The 16,729-nt window shown below is 40.1% G+C and overlaps 1 long non-coding RNA gene across 2 annotated transcripts in view; it reads left to right on the forward strand.

Moving 5' to 3' along the window:
* Window positions 1-16,729, forward strand: part of LOC144898320 (uncharacterized) — an 80,576-nt gene that overhangs the window by 41,710 nt on the left and 22,137 nt on the right. Inside the window, exons 2-3 of one of the 2 annotated variants that reach the window (XR_013627220.1) lie at window positions 8,252-8,361; window positions 15,624-16,261. This is a non-coding gene — a long non-coding RNA (uncharacterized LOC144898320). Of the gene's footprint in view, window positions 1-8,251; window positions 8,362-15,623; window positions 16,262-16,729 lie in introns of those variants that run through there. The other variant, XR_013627222.1, reaches the window with a different exon arrangement.

Below are 16,729 nucleotides of genomic sequence, written 5' to 3' on the forward strand. Positions count from 1 at the left end.
CATGTGAAAAGATGGACGATTTAGCTAGCAATGCAGCCAAATTCCAAGTAACTTAATGATATGGGTGTGTGTTTTATTTTAGTTAATGCAGTAGTCAATCAAATTCAATATGATGATGAGCAAAACATGACTTTGATCATGCATTTTGTCCTTTTGTCCACATATTTAGATTGTTCTTGCTGTAGACTGTAATTGTATTTGTAAAGCAAAATACAGGTGATCCTCGGTTTACGGTATCAGAGCATTTAGTGGTTACAAAAGTGCTCCCATAAATTTATTAATTAACTTAATTGTGGCCAGCCCACTGTCAAACAATCCGTGAGACCCCTATCCCTGGTATCAGCCATGAAACATTGAAACGTATGAAATGTTTGTGTTACGGTTTATACGGTTTATACATACGGTCAATGCCAAAAAATTACCTTGCCTTTTTTCTTTACAGATATTTCTTTAACGGGTAGTTCCATCCCGATATACTGGCTATGTGCAAAAATCGAGACATGCAATTGGCCCACATGAATTTTCAAACTCACAGACATCACGTAAAGCCTGTAGAAAGAAAATTGAGATGCAAATGATTTCCTGCATGCATGCAGGAAACCTTGCATGCAGCTAGGTCGCACGGGCAAGCCAGGGGACGAGTGCGTGTTGCAAGTTTAAAAGTCCATTGTGTACATTGGCCGACCACGGCAGTGACTCCTCCCACAGCAGGCGACAGACTCCCCCCAGCTCTACACTGGGGTTCTGCCCACCTTAGTGGGTGCACAGCGACATAGCGTATCTGACATTAATGCACCTTGCCCAGCCGCAGCGGGCAGCTTCTGCTGGCCAACACTGTGGTTCTCTCCACCTCTGTGGGCTCACTGCAGCATAGCATCTTCATATCTGACATTAATGCACCTTGCCCAGTCATGGCGGGAAAATTCTCCCGCTATTCACTCTTCCAGTTCTTCCAGTCTCGATAACTTTAGGTGGCATCGGAAGATAATACCAAGGGGGCAACTGGAAGTGTGCCCCTGTGTTATATATTTTTTGATACACATTCGTACCGAACTGTGATCCCTGTATGAAACGGTTTGACACAAATACACGTATTGGTGTTGGTGTCAACATTTCAGCTTTTGTTATTTTGTCTTTTGCTCTATTTTTACTGATTTTATACATTATATTTTTGCATTGATGCAAAGACCACCAATGGCCCACAAGCCGCAATTTGGCCACCCCTACTTTTGTGGATCTTCGTCGAGGTCGGGCTTGTGGTGTGTGCACTATGCGCAAACTTCAACTTGGCTTGATGGCTCAGTGTAGTGGGCGAGCAATGGTCAGGAAACGAGCCGCTGCTTGAAGATTTTTTTGGCAGTTGTTATAATATATTTGGATTTATATTTGTGCTTTAATTTTGAGCCATATTAACAAACAGTAACTACTGATGTGTGCATAGGCACTCTCACTCGCTAGTGCAGTGAGGTGATCTGATCTACGTGCACTGATACCTGCTGTCAGGTTTCTGGGACTGGGCTCCTGACTGGAGTGTGTGGGTTGCCTGGAGAGCGGCAAAGTGTGCGGGCAAAGATCGACCAGTAGAATTGTGATCTACGGGTTGGTGACCCCTAAACTATGTGCTCAATATTGTCCTCACTTGTGTCCATTGTGTCCATTGTGGCGACCTTCATTGAGGAAAAAGGTCAGATTGTAACGTCCACCCAGATGTTGCCAGCGTAACAAGGATGTTGTTATCTGTTTTGTGTACAGTGTGAGCGACTTACAAGAGTGAGTGGCTTGCAAGAGTGGACACATTATAATAGGTTGACCTCAAAATGAAAGGTGTATCCTTTGGTTTTGATACTTGGTGGTTGCATATCTTCTTTTATTATATAACATATAAACATGCATGACTTTCTATTTGACAGTGCAATATCCCACAGTGATGGAAGTCTCACTGCAAGCATGTTTTGATGTCTTTATGCCTGTACGGGCATGCCATCATGGCATCACGTACAGTAACTGACATAAGTCTGGCTCCGAACCAAACCATGTTTACTATAGGCCTACATATGATATGAATTGTCAAATAATTGGTGGGTTTGCTTGCTAAATAGGAATAAAACAGATTTGGCATGACTTAGTACATGAGAGAGAAACCTCCTTAACTGACTTCACCTTATCTGTGGCCTGTAAAGACGCACCTGGCATTAAAGCAGCGGGCAAAGAGCATCAAGTGAACAATGGAGGACTGTCAGGAGCGACAGCGGGGCACGGCTCCACCGTCACTCCTCTGACAGGAAAGGGGTGGGGGCCTCAGAGGCTAAACTGCTTTGCTGGAACTAATTAAACAGATGAAGTTGTGACATGAATATGCAGATGTTGTTTACATTTTGCCATATGGTATTATTTCAGGTAATAACGCGCAGGAGAGCCTCGCCGCTCATTAATGTGAAGGGATGGAGGGAAAACACTGTCTGTCAAGAGACTCGGAGCGTCTTCGAAAAATTTGAGGATCAAACTGACGCGCACAAGGCTTGAAATCTATATAAAGGCAGACAATTAGCATACATGTTGAAAGTCATTTTGGCTTGGTTTAGGTTGTTAGCGTTGTAGAAAATGGGCAAACAATTTTTGTTGATGTGAGTTTCCTTTTTTCCCCTAATTTTAACCATTCAAAATAAGTCAGGTACTCAAATTGTTTTTACAATTGTAATAAATTCTTACAGTAGTGTTGTCAATTATTTTAAATAAACTGCTATCTGACGAATAGGTATAAATATGTACACACAGTAAAATATATTTCCCCTCCGCTATTACCAAAAATATATTTATATTTTTGCTTTAGAACATCAAGCTATTTAATTTCTTGCCAAAGATATGCACATTATTTTCTGTATGTTTAATCAGAATCAGAATCAGAAAAGGTTTATTGCCAGGTATGATCAAACGCATACTAGGAATTTGTTTTGGTATAGTTGGTGCATACACATCTATTAAAAAAGAATGAAAAATACAAAATATACAGAATAATCAACATGGAATTCAAGATATTGGACGCTATAAGTTACAGTTAAAATTGCTTTTCTAAATGCAGTTTAGCTGATATTCAATTTTAAAATATATATTTTTGTCAATATGTAACAGAAATATTCTGCAGTAGATGAAGGTGTCAAATTAGCTCTAATTTTAATTCAAATGAACCAATAAATGATGTATTTCTTCAGCTTAGCATCTGCTGTAGACCCACTTTAATTCTCAATGCATAACCTGCTTTTGACCTCCTTATTTTCACTTGTTATGCCGCCTAAAACCTGTTAAAAGTAGTAGAACGGTCTTGAGTTCTTTTTCCTGCAGTTTTGTGTGCAGCTTCCCTATTTCCCCAGAGCGGCTGCTGAGAGGTTAAGAGGGAAAGGGCCAATGGAGTCCCGTTTAGTAAGAAGTGTGGGATCACGGGGGCCAGCTGGTGGGGTGATGGGAACCGTAATTGTGCCCGCTGCGTGGATAGGGTGGAGGGGTGAAAGGATGGGGTGAGAAGCCCCAGAAAAAAAGGGGAGGGGCGGGGACACCTCAATTACCTGTGCTCCCTCTGACCCCGCTCTCCCTCTGTCTCTCCATGGGCAGACCCGCTGTCTGAGAGGCGGGGCTCCTTTCCACAGTCAGATGAACATCCCCCTCCTTTGTTCCGCATTGCATTGGCTCCTCTCTTCAAGTAGCGGAAACTTAATTGCAACTATCTTTGCTGTAATGCATTTTTTATACATATATTTAAAAAAAAATCAAATAGAATCATTTTTCTGTCATGTCTCCATGTTTGATCCCACAACTTGGCCACATTAAAGATGGAATAAAACACACATTCACCTGAAGTGAGCATTTCTCTCAAATATATTCAGCAGGTTACATGCAGCTGTCGTGCTTGATTTGGGTGCTCCTGCTGGGCCTCATACAGTAAGTGACAGAGAGCAGTGTAAAATCAATGCTTCACAGGAGTGTGATGTCTTAATAAACTCTCTGTGTTGTTCAGACAGGAAAGCTAGACGTGTACGAGGCGGACTACAGCGCCAGCCCTTTGTGAGCCTGTCAAGCCGAGCCCTCAAAAGCAGATGAAGCTGTCAGATTATTAATATATTTATACTGACAGGGGCCAAAACACTCCCCTCTTTTAGCGTCTCTCTTAAAAAAAAAAAAAAAAAATACGGCAAGCTTCAAAGGCGGCGGGGCCACGAGGTTGGACGCGAGGTCAAAGGACAAATACATTTTGAAAGCAAATTCTCTTCCTTGTGCAACCTGTTTTTACTGGCGTGGCGGCCCCGCTTGGCGGCGGCCATTCAGCCGCAACTTAGTCTGAATTGGCAGCAGCTTTCAAAGCGCTTGGCAGCCTGGTGATCCTCAGGAGCTCTCAGCTGACATCTCTCCGGGCTCGTCTATGCTCTGGGGTCACGGCGCGAGCCCTGACTCCCAGGACCCGTTCACTCAGGCGCTACCATGAGTCAGTCCCACAGACCCAAATTAAAATGTGAAAAGCTGCGCAACTGAAGGCATACCTCGCCCCCCGTGGCATTTTGCTTTTCTCCCTGACAGTTCCTCTGAGACGCCTTTTTCTTTCATGTTTCTCTTCTCCCTTTAGATTATTTAACAACATGTGAACAGAGCTGTCAAGGAGAAGACACGCTTGATCGACAGAGTGAGGGAGTGGCGCAGTCAACACGGGGTTAACTTCGATTTTCTGCGTGTTCCACGGTGGCCGTCTCGAGCCAGTTATTGCCTGGGCTTGATGCTTTTTGATGGATCAATTATCCATTATAACATGTTGCCAAGCCAACTATGACACCTGTCACAATCTTCTATTAGGGGAAGGAAATTGAAATAATTTAATGACAGCTAATTTCGTCTTTGTTTAGAATCTCATTATGGATCCAGTAATTGTGTTCTATGGCAGGGAGGGGGAAAAAAAAAATACAAGTGAAATATGACGCAAAGCAGCTACTAGAGCTTTTAATTTGATATCCCAGCACTGACAGCACAGCAGATAAACTGTTTTATCTGATTTAGACAAACAAAAGTTTATTTTTTTTACTTTCTACCAGGCTAAATGACAGCTGTTGTGGACTTAATGCAGTAGAGGAGGGTTTTCCAAACTTTGGTCGGCGACCAAAAATAATGTAGATTTGATTTTAATGTATGTCAAGGATGTGAGTTAGAGGCCATTAGTTGATACGCAGTGTGTGACAATACACTGAAATATGTTATGTATGTAAACTATCAAACAAGACTGGTGAAACTGAATTGAAAGTCTTAATAATGAGTACAAATACACAATAATAACTCATGTTAAATATTAGGATATGTCTATATAATGCTGTATTTTTCTTCAATGTATATTTATATTATATGGGGGTTCTTTGTATTATTTTTGACGGAGGTTGTGCGGGGGTTTCACCACAAACTCTCTGATCACCCCACCAGAAGATATAGAGTCTAGATGGGGACAAAAGGCGCTGCCATGTGAATAGATGTGATATGCTTGTCAACAACATGTGAGAAAGCTGCGTGGGAGCGTCTTATGGCTACATGTGTGCATATACTTGAATTTGCAAGTTAAGAGCCTTATTGGGATTACGACAGGGTACATTCTCCTCATTGGTATCATAAAAAGAAAGAGGGAATAGATGCGTCGACCCTTTTTTTTTTTTTTTTTTTCCAGGGGATTCAGTAAGCTCTCTGTCAATGGTTTGGGATTGAATTGCCTTGGATAGCTCCCCTCTTTCCATGGAATGATCTCAGACCTAATTTACTGGGCAGCTCAGGATCCAAAGCATACAAGGCTCTGCATAGAATGTGTGAAATAGATAGAGCCAGCCATCCCTCAGATGTGCTGAAGTAATCTTCAGCCAGAGCTGGTCTAGCAGGCCTCACCCCTAAAGGGATTGATGCAGTGTCAGAACCTTTGGCTCTGAGGTCATCCTCTCTTCTTGCTTGGCCAATCTGACAAAAGCCGAATTTTTTTTCCCCTCGCTATTCGTTTCTCCTTTTTTTTTTCTTGAATTCATCAGCATAGGGAGACATGAGATGTGAATGAAACATTTTCATTAGAAGGGAGGAGAATCCCAGGCCAGATCTGATCTGAACCAATGACATCCCAACCAATTCTTTGTTGTTCTTCTTACTTGCCCCAGCTGTCACTCGGTGCGAAATGTGGCAAGCTGATTGAAATCAGTACTGTGTGTCAGGGCCGTCATATCTCCCAAAGACATAAAACATGCAGAAACATCAATAAGCAACAGGCCGCTGACAGCTTTCAGGCTGCCATGGTAGCAGGGAAGGATGAGGGGAAGGTTAGGACTCTTGGGGTGGGTGTGGGGGGAGGGGGGGTGTATGGGAAGTCGGAGGTGGTGGTGGGTGTGTGTAGTTGAAGTGTCTTCTTCAGGCTTCACTGAAACCCGCCAAAGGCAAGATAAAGTCTATCAGGTTATCGCCTAGTTCAAGTTGTTTCTCGGACAGCAGGGCCATGGGGACGAGCCGTGTCAGATGATCCGTGTGTGTGTGTGTGTGTGTGTGTTTGAGTGTGCGTCAGGTGTCGTTGGGATGGGCTAACAAAACCCATCCAACTATAAGTAGATATGATTTGGCCTATAATTTGAGTACATGGGGAATTACTTATGGCTTGAAACGTTTGTGTGATGTACACAATGCATCCTATTGAAAATTAAAATCAGGTTTGTTATAGCCATTTATGCAGAACATAAATACACAGAGGAATTTTGCTAAATATAAATAAGGCGTTGAGCCATTTACAGTATTTATGTATTCTAAAAGCAGTTTTAGACTGGTGAAAATCTGGAAATGATTGCTAAAGGTTTTACTTGTTTGCGTCATGCTCATGAAAAAGCGTCTAAAAGGGAGTAGGAGGAAGCAGAGCTGAGTCCTGTGTCTTCTGCATGACTCAGCAATACTTCACTTCCTGTGTCCAAATGTTAACCTTTTCAACAGGAAGAGGAGGTTAGAGGAAAAAAGTCAACATTTATAAATAAAATATAATAATGCATAAATAAAATATAATATAAATGCACATAAAATGGCAAAAACGAAGACTGAATTAAAAGATAATGCAATAAGGAAATGATTGCTAAAGGTTTTACTTGTTTCCGTCTAAAAGGGAATAGGAAGAAGCAGAGCTGAGTTCGGTCTCTTCTGCATGACTCAGCAATACTTCACTTCCTGTGTCCAAATGTTAACCTTTTCAACAGGAAGAGGAGGTTGGAGGAAAAAGTCAACATTTATAAATAAAATACAATATAAATGCACATAAAATGGCAAAATCGAAGACTGAATTAAAAGATAATGCAATAAGGAAATGTTTGCTAAAGGTTTTACTTGTTTCAATGTGTCTAAAAAAGAGAAGGAAGAAGCAGAGCTGAGTCCTGTCTCTTCTGCATGACTCAGCAATAATTCACTTCCTGTGTCCAAATGTTAACCTTTTCTACAGGAAGAGGAGGTTGGAGGAAAAAGTCAACATTTATTAATAAAATATAATAATGCATAAGTAAAATATAATATGAATGCACATAAAATGGCAAAAACGACGATAGAATTAAAAAATAATGCAATAAAATACAAACAAGCTACACCATCTATTTTGCCATAACAGAAATATATTGTACATAAGCTGATGATAAATGACAACTAGTATGAATAAAAAAGCCCAATAAATTGTTTAGCTTAAATAGCTTAGATCATCCTACTCAACAATAAAAGTAGGACCAAGACCCATTTGTCGCTCCTAACCCTAATAATGATAATAGTTATTTTCATCCACTAGTTCACTGCAAACAAGCCTTTTTGTGACACATACTTGGAGAACAGGATTGATGATGGAGTGATGCTTGTGTGTTTTAATTGACTAATGGGAGGTAAAGGTGATAGTCGCTTGCATCCCACCCTGACACCTCTTCTCACTTCTGCTAATGAGCTAAGTTTTTAGCGTGCAGGAAGTGCTGAGTCTCCCGTTTTTTCCTCACCTGGTTTAATGGTCATCTCAATGCAACGCTCCAACTACCTGTTAGGAATGCTGAACGCCAGACTTTGCAGGGGTGATTTCACCAGTAATAAACGTGACAAGAGTTTTGGCAGAAGTTGAAGTCCTCCTTGCCTACTCCTTCCGACTAAAGTTGAAGCCTATTATTTTTGTGTTGCTGACTAGTTGGACAGGAGCCCATCTGCATATCAAATGTGACTCCCCTTATTTTTATGTCTCCCTTCTAACTAGCGGCGCCTCGCAGCACTCCTCCATGTTCTCCTCCATCTGCCTCCTGTCCATTGATCAGCCTTGCAGGGCATCAGTCTGTTTAACATCTGCTACAAGTTGCAGCAGCTCAGGTAACTACGTGCACTGCTCTCCACCGCCTATTGATCTTCATGTCCACCTGCAGGAACATCTGTTTCAGCATGTCCTTTGTCAGCGCCGAGCGCCTTGTTTGCCATTGCGTCTTGTCCACTTTGAGTCACTCTCACAAAGAGATTCGCCTCCTCTGTTCAGATGCCGTTTACATTGTTCTAATAATGAATAGTGAATTAGCCACTCACATTCACTGCTTTGCCGCAAAGAAATAATCACATATTTAACTTTATTTTGAATCATATTTTAGTATTCATTTGGTCATTATTTTATATTTTTGTATACATAATATTTTCAAACAATACAAATATTTATTTAAAACAATATATTGTTCAAAATGATTTCCAGAAAGAAGTAAAACAGACATAGAGAGTGGATTTTATATTGATAATCTTCAATGCCATAACCTTAATTATATGTAAATACATAATGGAATTTTGAAAATATATTTTAGTTTGTATTTTAATTAATATATTAATTGTATTTTCGTGTCATTTTTTTTCAAACTTGGATGCAATTGTTTAATAAACATACAAATACACAATGTTTACAAATTACAATACACTAAATGTACATTGTCAGTTAAAATCCTTTTAATGTGATGACACCAAAACAAGCAAATTAATACAGTAGAAGTATTATTATACATTAGAAATATATATTATAAAAATGCTATTATTTATGTTAATAATAGAAATACTGTATGAATGTATACTGCATCTCTTCAACTGTTTTCTCCTTCACACGCTTGCAGAGCTCAGAGAAGGGAGGGGGGGAAAAAATGCTGTCGCACACTTTAATTTGCTCTTTTGTAATGACGGGGCGTAGGTTAGTTAATTTCAATTTTTGATTTCAAAAGCTATCAAATACACCTCAGATGAGAAATCAATTTTCCCAGCTGCCCCGGCTTTGTGGCAAAAAGAGCGGCCGCCATTGGTCGAGTCCCTGTCACGTGACCCAGTCAGGGATTAGTTCAGGAGGCCGCGTTGCCGCCACCTCAATTACAGTCTGCCTCTTGTCATTTACCTCGAGAACACCTCATTCTCTCACATACTCATATTTAATTCATGAAAGTCTCCACCAGATTAATTGTGATATAGATGATTTAGAGCTAACCAGGAGCGCAACTTTGCTTTGCACACCAGCGGCCTGCTTATTTCCTGTCATTCGGTATGAATTTAAAACAGTATAATATTTAAAGAAATGTTCAACAACTAAGAGGTATCTATATTTTTAACAAAATTATGTATCGCATGGACAGGGTGTGTAGCCAATGCTATTATGTGTAGAATCTCCAAGTGTGGCTGTGGGCAGCTTCACTGACCTCTCTTGTTCTATTCCTAGCATTTCAACTCCACAAAATGCTTGAGCTTTCTTATAACCGTATATCACATGCACAATGAATCCAGTTTGATCATACATTACACTTGTAATTATAAACTTTTTAAATGTACACAGCAGATTGAGCACAGGGTAGAGAAGCATTTTTCATCTAAAAATGTCTTTTGATGCATTTTTGACTGATTGTTGCATCTCTTGCATGTTTGTGTGCAAGCATATTTTACAATCTCATTAAGCCGTCGCTTTGGAAATTGACTCAATTTAAAAACACACACACACAAAAAAAGAATTGTCAAACACATCCGACCCTCTTTTAGTCAAATTGGGAATATAGTCAGTAATCAAAGAATCTTCTTCTCTCAAATGGATCGCCCAGCCAGCCCTTGCAGTGGAGGCAATTTGCAGCCATATCATGAGATTATATCCATTTGACAGTTGTGTTATTCTATGATGGTTCCCATGGCAACTGTTTGGGCGAGGCCTCGGCGGAAACCAACCTCAGCTGTCATCTCTTCACCTAAAAGCTTTGTAATTGCTCTCATTTGCATACTACAATTAAGTGCGTTAGCTCACAGCAAGAACAATCAACCTCCACTAAAGACGGGGGATGCTATAATTATTATATCAGTGGATTCCTAGAACACATTACTGATGAGCCTGTCAAGCTTGATTCCTCCTCCATACACAGATACTTTTTCATACACATCCAGTTGGATAGTGTGAACATATGCAGTACTTTTTCAATGTGAAAAGATCAAAAAGGTACATTTCTGAGTAAGTTTATTGACAGTTTAACAGCACCGTATATAGAAATGTTTAAGAATGACTGGACATCCTTTTGTTTTGTTTTTTTAATTAAACAAACTCAAACTAATCTAATGTAGGTAAAGGTATGCTGTAAAAGCTGATTATATTTAAAGAAACAACATATCCGCTTTGTGTTATATTAGAGTTTATACCGTATATATTATATCATATAGTTTATAGTTGTGACACTGCTCCTTTTGTAATTTTTATTTAATTTTTAGAATATTCTCTCAGCCACAAAGGACCCTCGAGTCAGTGTTTGGATACCCCTAATTTAACCTCATCAGTGACATGAGTTTTGATTGACTCTGTTGGATTGATATTCATTTGGCAAAATGTTCAATATTGTGGCTGTACAAAACTGGTATTTTTAATATTTTATGACCTGATTTGGAAATAAAATCTAAACAACTCAATGCAGTTATTAACCAATAAAAATATAACTACAATAGTAAAAGTTAGGATATAAAAAATAGTTAAATATAGTTTGTAAAAATAGATAAATTAATGACAATAATACATAACATTATTCTCTCTGCAAATAATGTAATTGTGTTTTTTGTATAGAATCTAATAGCAGTATATGGTTTATCTAATGTTATGGTGAGTGAGAGTAAATACTATTGATATCCCAATCATATTGGTTTAACTGATTACAACAAAAATATATATTTTAAAATTTTTTATCAAAATATTCAGAAGGGAGAATGTTCATCACAGCTGACATTATGTTTCTATCAATGAAAACACAATTTATTTCAATCAATTGTGCAGGTGTGCCTAACAATTTTCCGTAAAATACACGCACACACTGTTGTGCTTTTCCATTAATTATTTATTCAGTATTTAAAAGTGGCACAAATGACTAAAAGCGCTAACTAACCTGCACGGCAAGGCTAGCCAAATGTACTAAAATACATCATTTATTGTCATAACACTGATATGCACTGCACCTAGAATGACAAACATGACAGGCATGCTTTGTCAACCGAATAAAAAATTGATCTTAACCCTACTTTTGATTGTGTACCTAATGATGTGACCAGTGAGTGTTGGTTCACTCGTATCCACATTTGATAGACAGCTGCTTATGATCCAGCAGCGGCGGCGGCGGCAGCCCTCTTGTCCGTCTCCAATTCAACCGCTTTCGCAGTAGCCGGAGACAGTTTTGAAGCATCTCGTATGGAAAGGTTGCATGCATGGCACTCTGAGCATTGCCCCCCCACCCCCATGAGATGTGCAGAGGCTGTAATGAAGAGCTCTTGAACTCGCAGGCAGGGACGCCATGACAGGAGTTCAGCAGGACGCCTCTTTTGGCTCTGTGGGATGGTACCACACACACACACACACTTATAGTCATACATACATCCATTTTTTCATCCTTAATGTTTTGGGGCTTGATGCACTATGAAAGCGGGTGTCTGCAGTTTTATTATGAAGCATGTTATCCTGCAGCACATCTTTGGGCAATTCTTTGCCTCCAGGCCGTGTAATAACGGACCACAAGCAATCCCTCGCCTTCCTACACAAACTGGTCAAAGACGAAATGAGACCTGCATCAATTTTAATTTGTATTTATCCTTGTTGATGACCCACTCCCTCCCGCCGCCACTGTCGATGTTGGAGGCACAAATTACAGCCATCATAGCTGTGATTCCAACAGCCCACATTGCGCTATCAGAAAATTAGCGTGGCTGTACACCACTGGCGGGTTCAAGGTGTCACAACACAATTATGTGACGCCGCCACCTGACGAGCTCTGACTGGTCACGGGTGTGTGACAACTAAGCTGGAGGGCTAGCACATCTGTCACAGGCAGGCGATAAGTGCAGTCCCTGTTGAGCTTTTTTTTTTTTTTTTTTGATGTGGAATCATCTGAGACTTTTTATTAGATGAACAGAATCCACGAGAAACAAGGTGATGATGTATAACGCAGGCTGTTTTCTGTGTGTCATTAGATGAAGTTATCAACGAGAAGTCTCATGTAAAAGGAATGCTGGGAATCAGCTCGGGGTGACTTTCAATCAACCCTAATCCTTGTATCTCATAAAACTTAGAGCACAAAAATGAAGGGAAGCTCCTCTCCGTGCTCTCGGTGTCAAGCCATTAGGCTGTGTGAAATGAGGTGCCACTCACTAGTTCTCTCGCTGCCGCAGCATGTCCATTGTGTAGACGTACTGCACGCATACATATATATATATATATATATACACGTATATAGGTACGCGCACAGTGGCACAGTTGTCACTCGTCACTTTGCGGTTCATATTTTGAGTGTTTTCACGGTTTTCCAAAATTAATTGATAAACCATGCTGTTTGATGGTTGAATATGGCCTATTATTATCCAAAACATATGCACATTTTAGTATTTTTGCCTTAAGCATTTTCAAGCGTAAAAAAAGGCTCAGCGAACTTGTTATTAAAAATGTATTCCAAGATGTTGATACTTTATGGAGTGTTCCACACTGGTCACTTGGGTTACATTCGCACTGCCTTTAAAATGTTTTCCTCATATGTGACTTGTATCTGTTTTTTTTTCTTTTTATGACATTGTGAGCACAATTCCAGTCCTTTTAAATGCGACTCTTGTTCGTAAGTGGATACTGTATAAATCCAATATGTATCAGCTGTCCGAACAGTCAGGTGGCATACTGTATATCTGAACCAAATGTCATGGAAAGTCGTGTTTTGTTTTGTGAGACTTGGATAAAAGTGCTTGCAAATTTTATTGTCATCCCAAAATCCATCCGAAAAAGTGGAAAGTAGCAGCTCACCAGTGTGAACAGAAAGTTCTGATGAACCGTCATCGCCAAAATTCCTTAATCTCCTAAACGGAATTTGTTTTAATAAATGTTGACTCCCGTTGCACAAAATCCTTGAATTTTCCACAAACACGCCAAGGAGAGCAAAAATTTGGCCAGTGTTTACTTGTGTAAACACACGTCAATGAGTGTGACATCATTTTGTGCATGCCCATTTTTAAATGATCGGGTTGTAACAAGAACTCCGAATTGGGCATCAAACCCTGTCATTTAAATGCAGCCTGGGCGTCAGTAATGTTACTCGATCATCAGAGCTACCTGCTTCTGTTGCAGGTTTGAATTTTCTCATAACATGCAGAATAATCCCCAATATAAACATGGGCTACTGTTGCGGTCGTCACCAACACCAAGTTGAAACTAAAGAGTCTGTCTCGGCGAAATGTACTCGTTTCGTACTCGTATCCGGCAAAAATGTCTGATAAATTAAACTATTTTTGGGGTGATTACCTTCGCCATCAGACCGTCACACAGGCATGGGCGAGTGTTGTCCCCATGGCTGCCATTTGACTAATGATCATCACACCGTGAGCCTCGAAAACTCACCATACTCAGTCAAGTGTTCTTCATGTGCCGTATTACATTAAAGCTTTTTAATGTGCTACAACTACAAGATAGATTTAGCATGTGTTGGCAGTTAAGTTCCACACAGCAGACATGTTTGTTTTGTTTTGGCAATCACAGATCTCTGTGGGCTGCAGTAATATTATCCACAGGTGATGGGCTTTTGTGATCGGCATTGAAAGGCCTTTCTCTCATTTGCCAATCACTTCATTTTTCACAGAAATCAGCCAATACTGATTGGTGGGCGACTGACCATGGCATCCCTTTGTATGTATATTCATAAATGCATATCTATAAATACACACAAGCACAAGATGTGTGCTCCAGTCCTCGGGTAAAAAATGTTGACAGAAATCAAGCATCCTGTTGAGTCTTTGTCGAGAAATTGAGAGCTAGGTATCCACTCTTCTGTCTGTGAATGACGCAGACACGAACGGCTAACAAGGCACCATGTTTGTCCGACAGATAAATATAGTTTTTTGTGTTAGCTGCTACAATAATAATATCACTGCAGCTTGGTTAATATTTGATTGTGATTGATTAGCAAAATTGCAAAATAAGTGCACTTCCCCTTTAAGTTTGCCACAATAAAAGGCCACTCGACGAAGTCATTCTCAGGCTTAATGGAGTACAGATATGTGTGAATTGGAGATACATACAGTATATGGTGATACTGTGGAATTGAACTGGTGATCATGTGTTCAGGTCAGAATGAAGCTATAAAAGTTATAAAAGAGCTGTGGTGCGCATGCATTAATTACGCTAAAAATGTAATGCAATTAATGGAATAAATTAGTTAAGGTGTTATTTTTGACAGCCCTAGTTTTAACATTAAATGATTTTTACACTGTAAGTTAAAAAAAAAATCAAATTCAAGTCTTGTGAAGTTGAAACTGCAGTTATTTTAGGAACCAAGTGAAAGTTCTTTTGACTACGACTCCAGCAACAAAGGGACACCAGATGTTTGACGGCAATATTTACCCAGAGGTGGTGCACAAGCGACAATGACGAGGAAATAAAGCTAATAAGTGTCACTTTGATGTGACAACAAATTATACATGCTTCTTTCAGATCTTATTTCCATTGGGCAACACAGAGATACCCTGAAGCGTGGCTGTTAATGGGAGACTCCATCAGCCATGCTGGAAAAAAACCTGCCTCATTACTCACTCTAGCACAACTATGCCTGGGGGTGGTCCGTTTCCCTCTGTGGTCCCCCGGTTCACAGACCACTGTGAGACCATGTGTGATCTTGTATCAAAAATGAAATTAAAGACATTCATGTTATTTTGGAAAATCAAAATTTAAAGGTGATGTTCCTTATATGATGTGGAACTTTGTTGTATTTTTTTTGCAGCTATCAGCACTAATTGCTGTTATACTGTACACTTGATTCTATAGCACCTGATTGGTATTCAGAGTGAATTTTCTATTTGTGAAGGTGCCAAACAGACGCATAACCTTCAGTCCCTCCCCTACCTGTGCAATGAATATTTTAAAACCTTAACTTGAATTTCTAGTCTCAGAGCCCAGTTTCCTCCTCATGTGCTTATAGCTAAGCTCGCCATAGTGATTTCTGCTGCTCTTCTCTGGCTAGTTCGATCTTCCCTGACAAAGTCAATAGGGGGCATCCTTCATCTGTCAAAACCCAAACATCGGAATATGTTTCATGCTATTTGCGCCCTTTCTTCTTGTGTCACGGATAATGCAGAGTCTTCCATTTGTCACATGGCCCAGATGATGACATTACCGCTTGGGTTACCTGGCAACCCTAATCAACAAGAGAGCGAGAGTGAGTCCAGAAGAGATAACGCGGGGAAAGTGGGTGACCCTCTGGTGACTGTCTCAGCCAGAGGGATGGCAGCGGCAGCTCACTGTGCACGATGCAGTACAATCTGTGGAGCAGATGGCTGGAGTCCCGGGCAGAGAGCAGCAGGTCTCAGCCTGCATGTCACCAGGATGATTTGAGCTGGCTGCCTCCGAGCTCGACTTAATACCTTCCTGTATCACAGACTTGTTAATAGTCTGGGCAAAAACTCACAGGGTCCCCTTAGAAAAGAACAATAGTCCGTCTGTCTCCCTCACTTGTTTTGTGATCTCTCCATCCCTGGTGGCAAATGTTTGCTGCTATGCTGTGCCCTTCACCGCGCTGAATAGACACTGTTTATTTTCTGCTTGGCCAGTAGGGGTTTGCCAAAGGTTCTGTGAACACAGCTTTATTTATAGATTTATACATTTATAAGACATAATGTGTAGAAAATGTCCCATTATCACCCATGCATCGTTAATTGCATTCTCTTTGATTAGTCTGTAATTATCCAATAATAATAATACATGAGGGCACCCATATTGTACATGAATATTGCTGCCACCTCTACAAACAACAAAAAGAAATAGATGGATAAGAAATAACATTTTCATTATTATCTTTGGTGTTTGTTATTTTTGTGATATTTTATTATGATTTGTAGTACTAGTATTACTTTAACAGCGGTCCCTCGCCAAATCAACTAGTAGTATTAATTCATGTAGTACTTCCTCCACTGTGCAGGGGGCAACAGTGAGGCTTGCGTGTCACAATGAAGCAGCAGGAGAAGAAGACTGCTTGCATGTAAACTGCACTCCAAAAGTATTGCACTAAACACTAAAAGTCAGACTTTTAACAATGACTAGACAACAAAATATGCATTTAACAAAAATCCAGTGAGGAAGCTAATGTTTACTTTGGTACAACATTTGTCTCCAACAACAAAGGTGAAACTGTATGAAAGGTAATCATGATGGGCAATTTTGATAATTTATTCTACATTGTTTCGA

This window comes from Doryrhamphus excisus, linkage group LG1, assembly GCF_037039965.1.
Source record: "Doryrhamphus excisus strain RoL-2023G ecotype Guam linkage group LG1, RoL_Dexc_Guam_v1.1, whole genome shotgun sequence".
Classification (NCBI taxonomy): Eukaryota; Metazoa; Chordata; class Actinopteri; order Syngnathiformes; family Syngnathidae; genus Doryrhamphus; species Doryrhamphus excisus.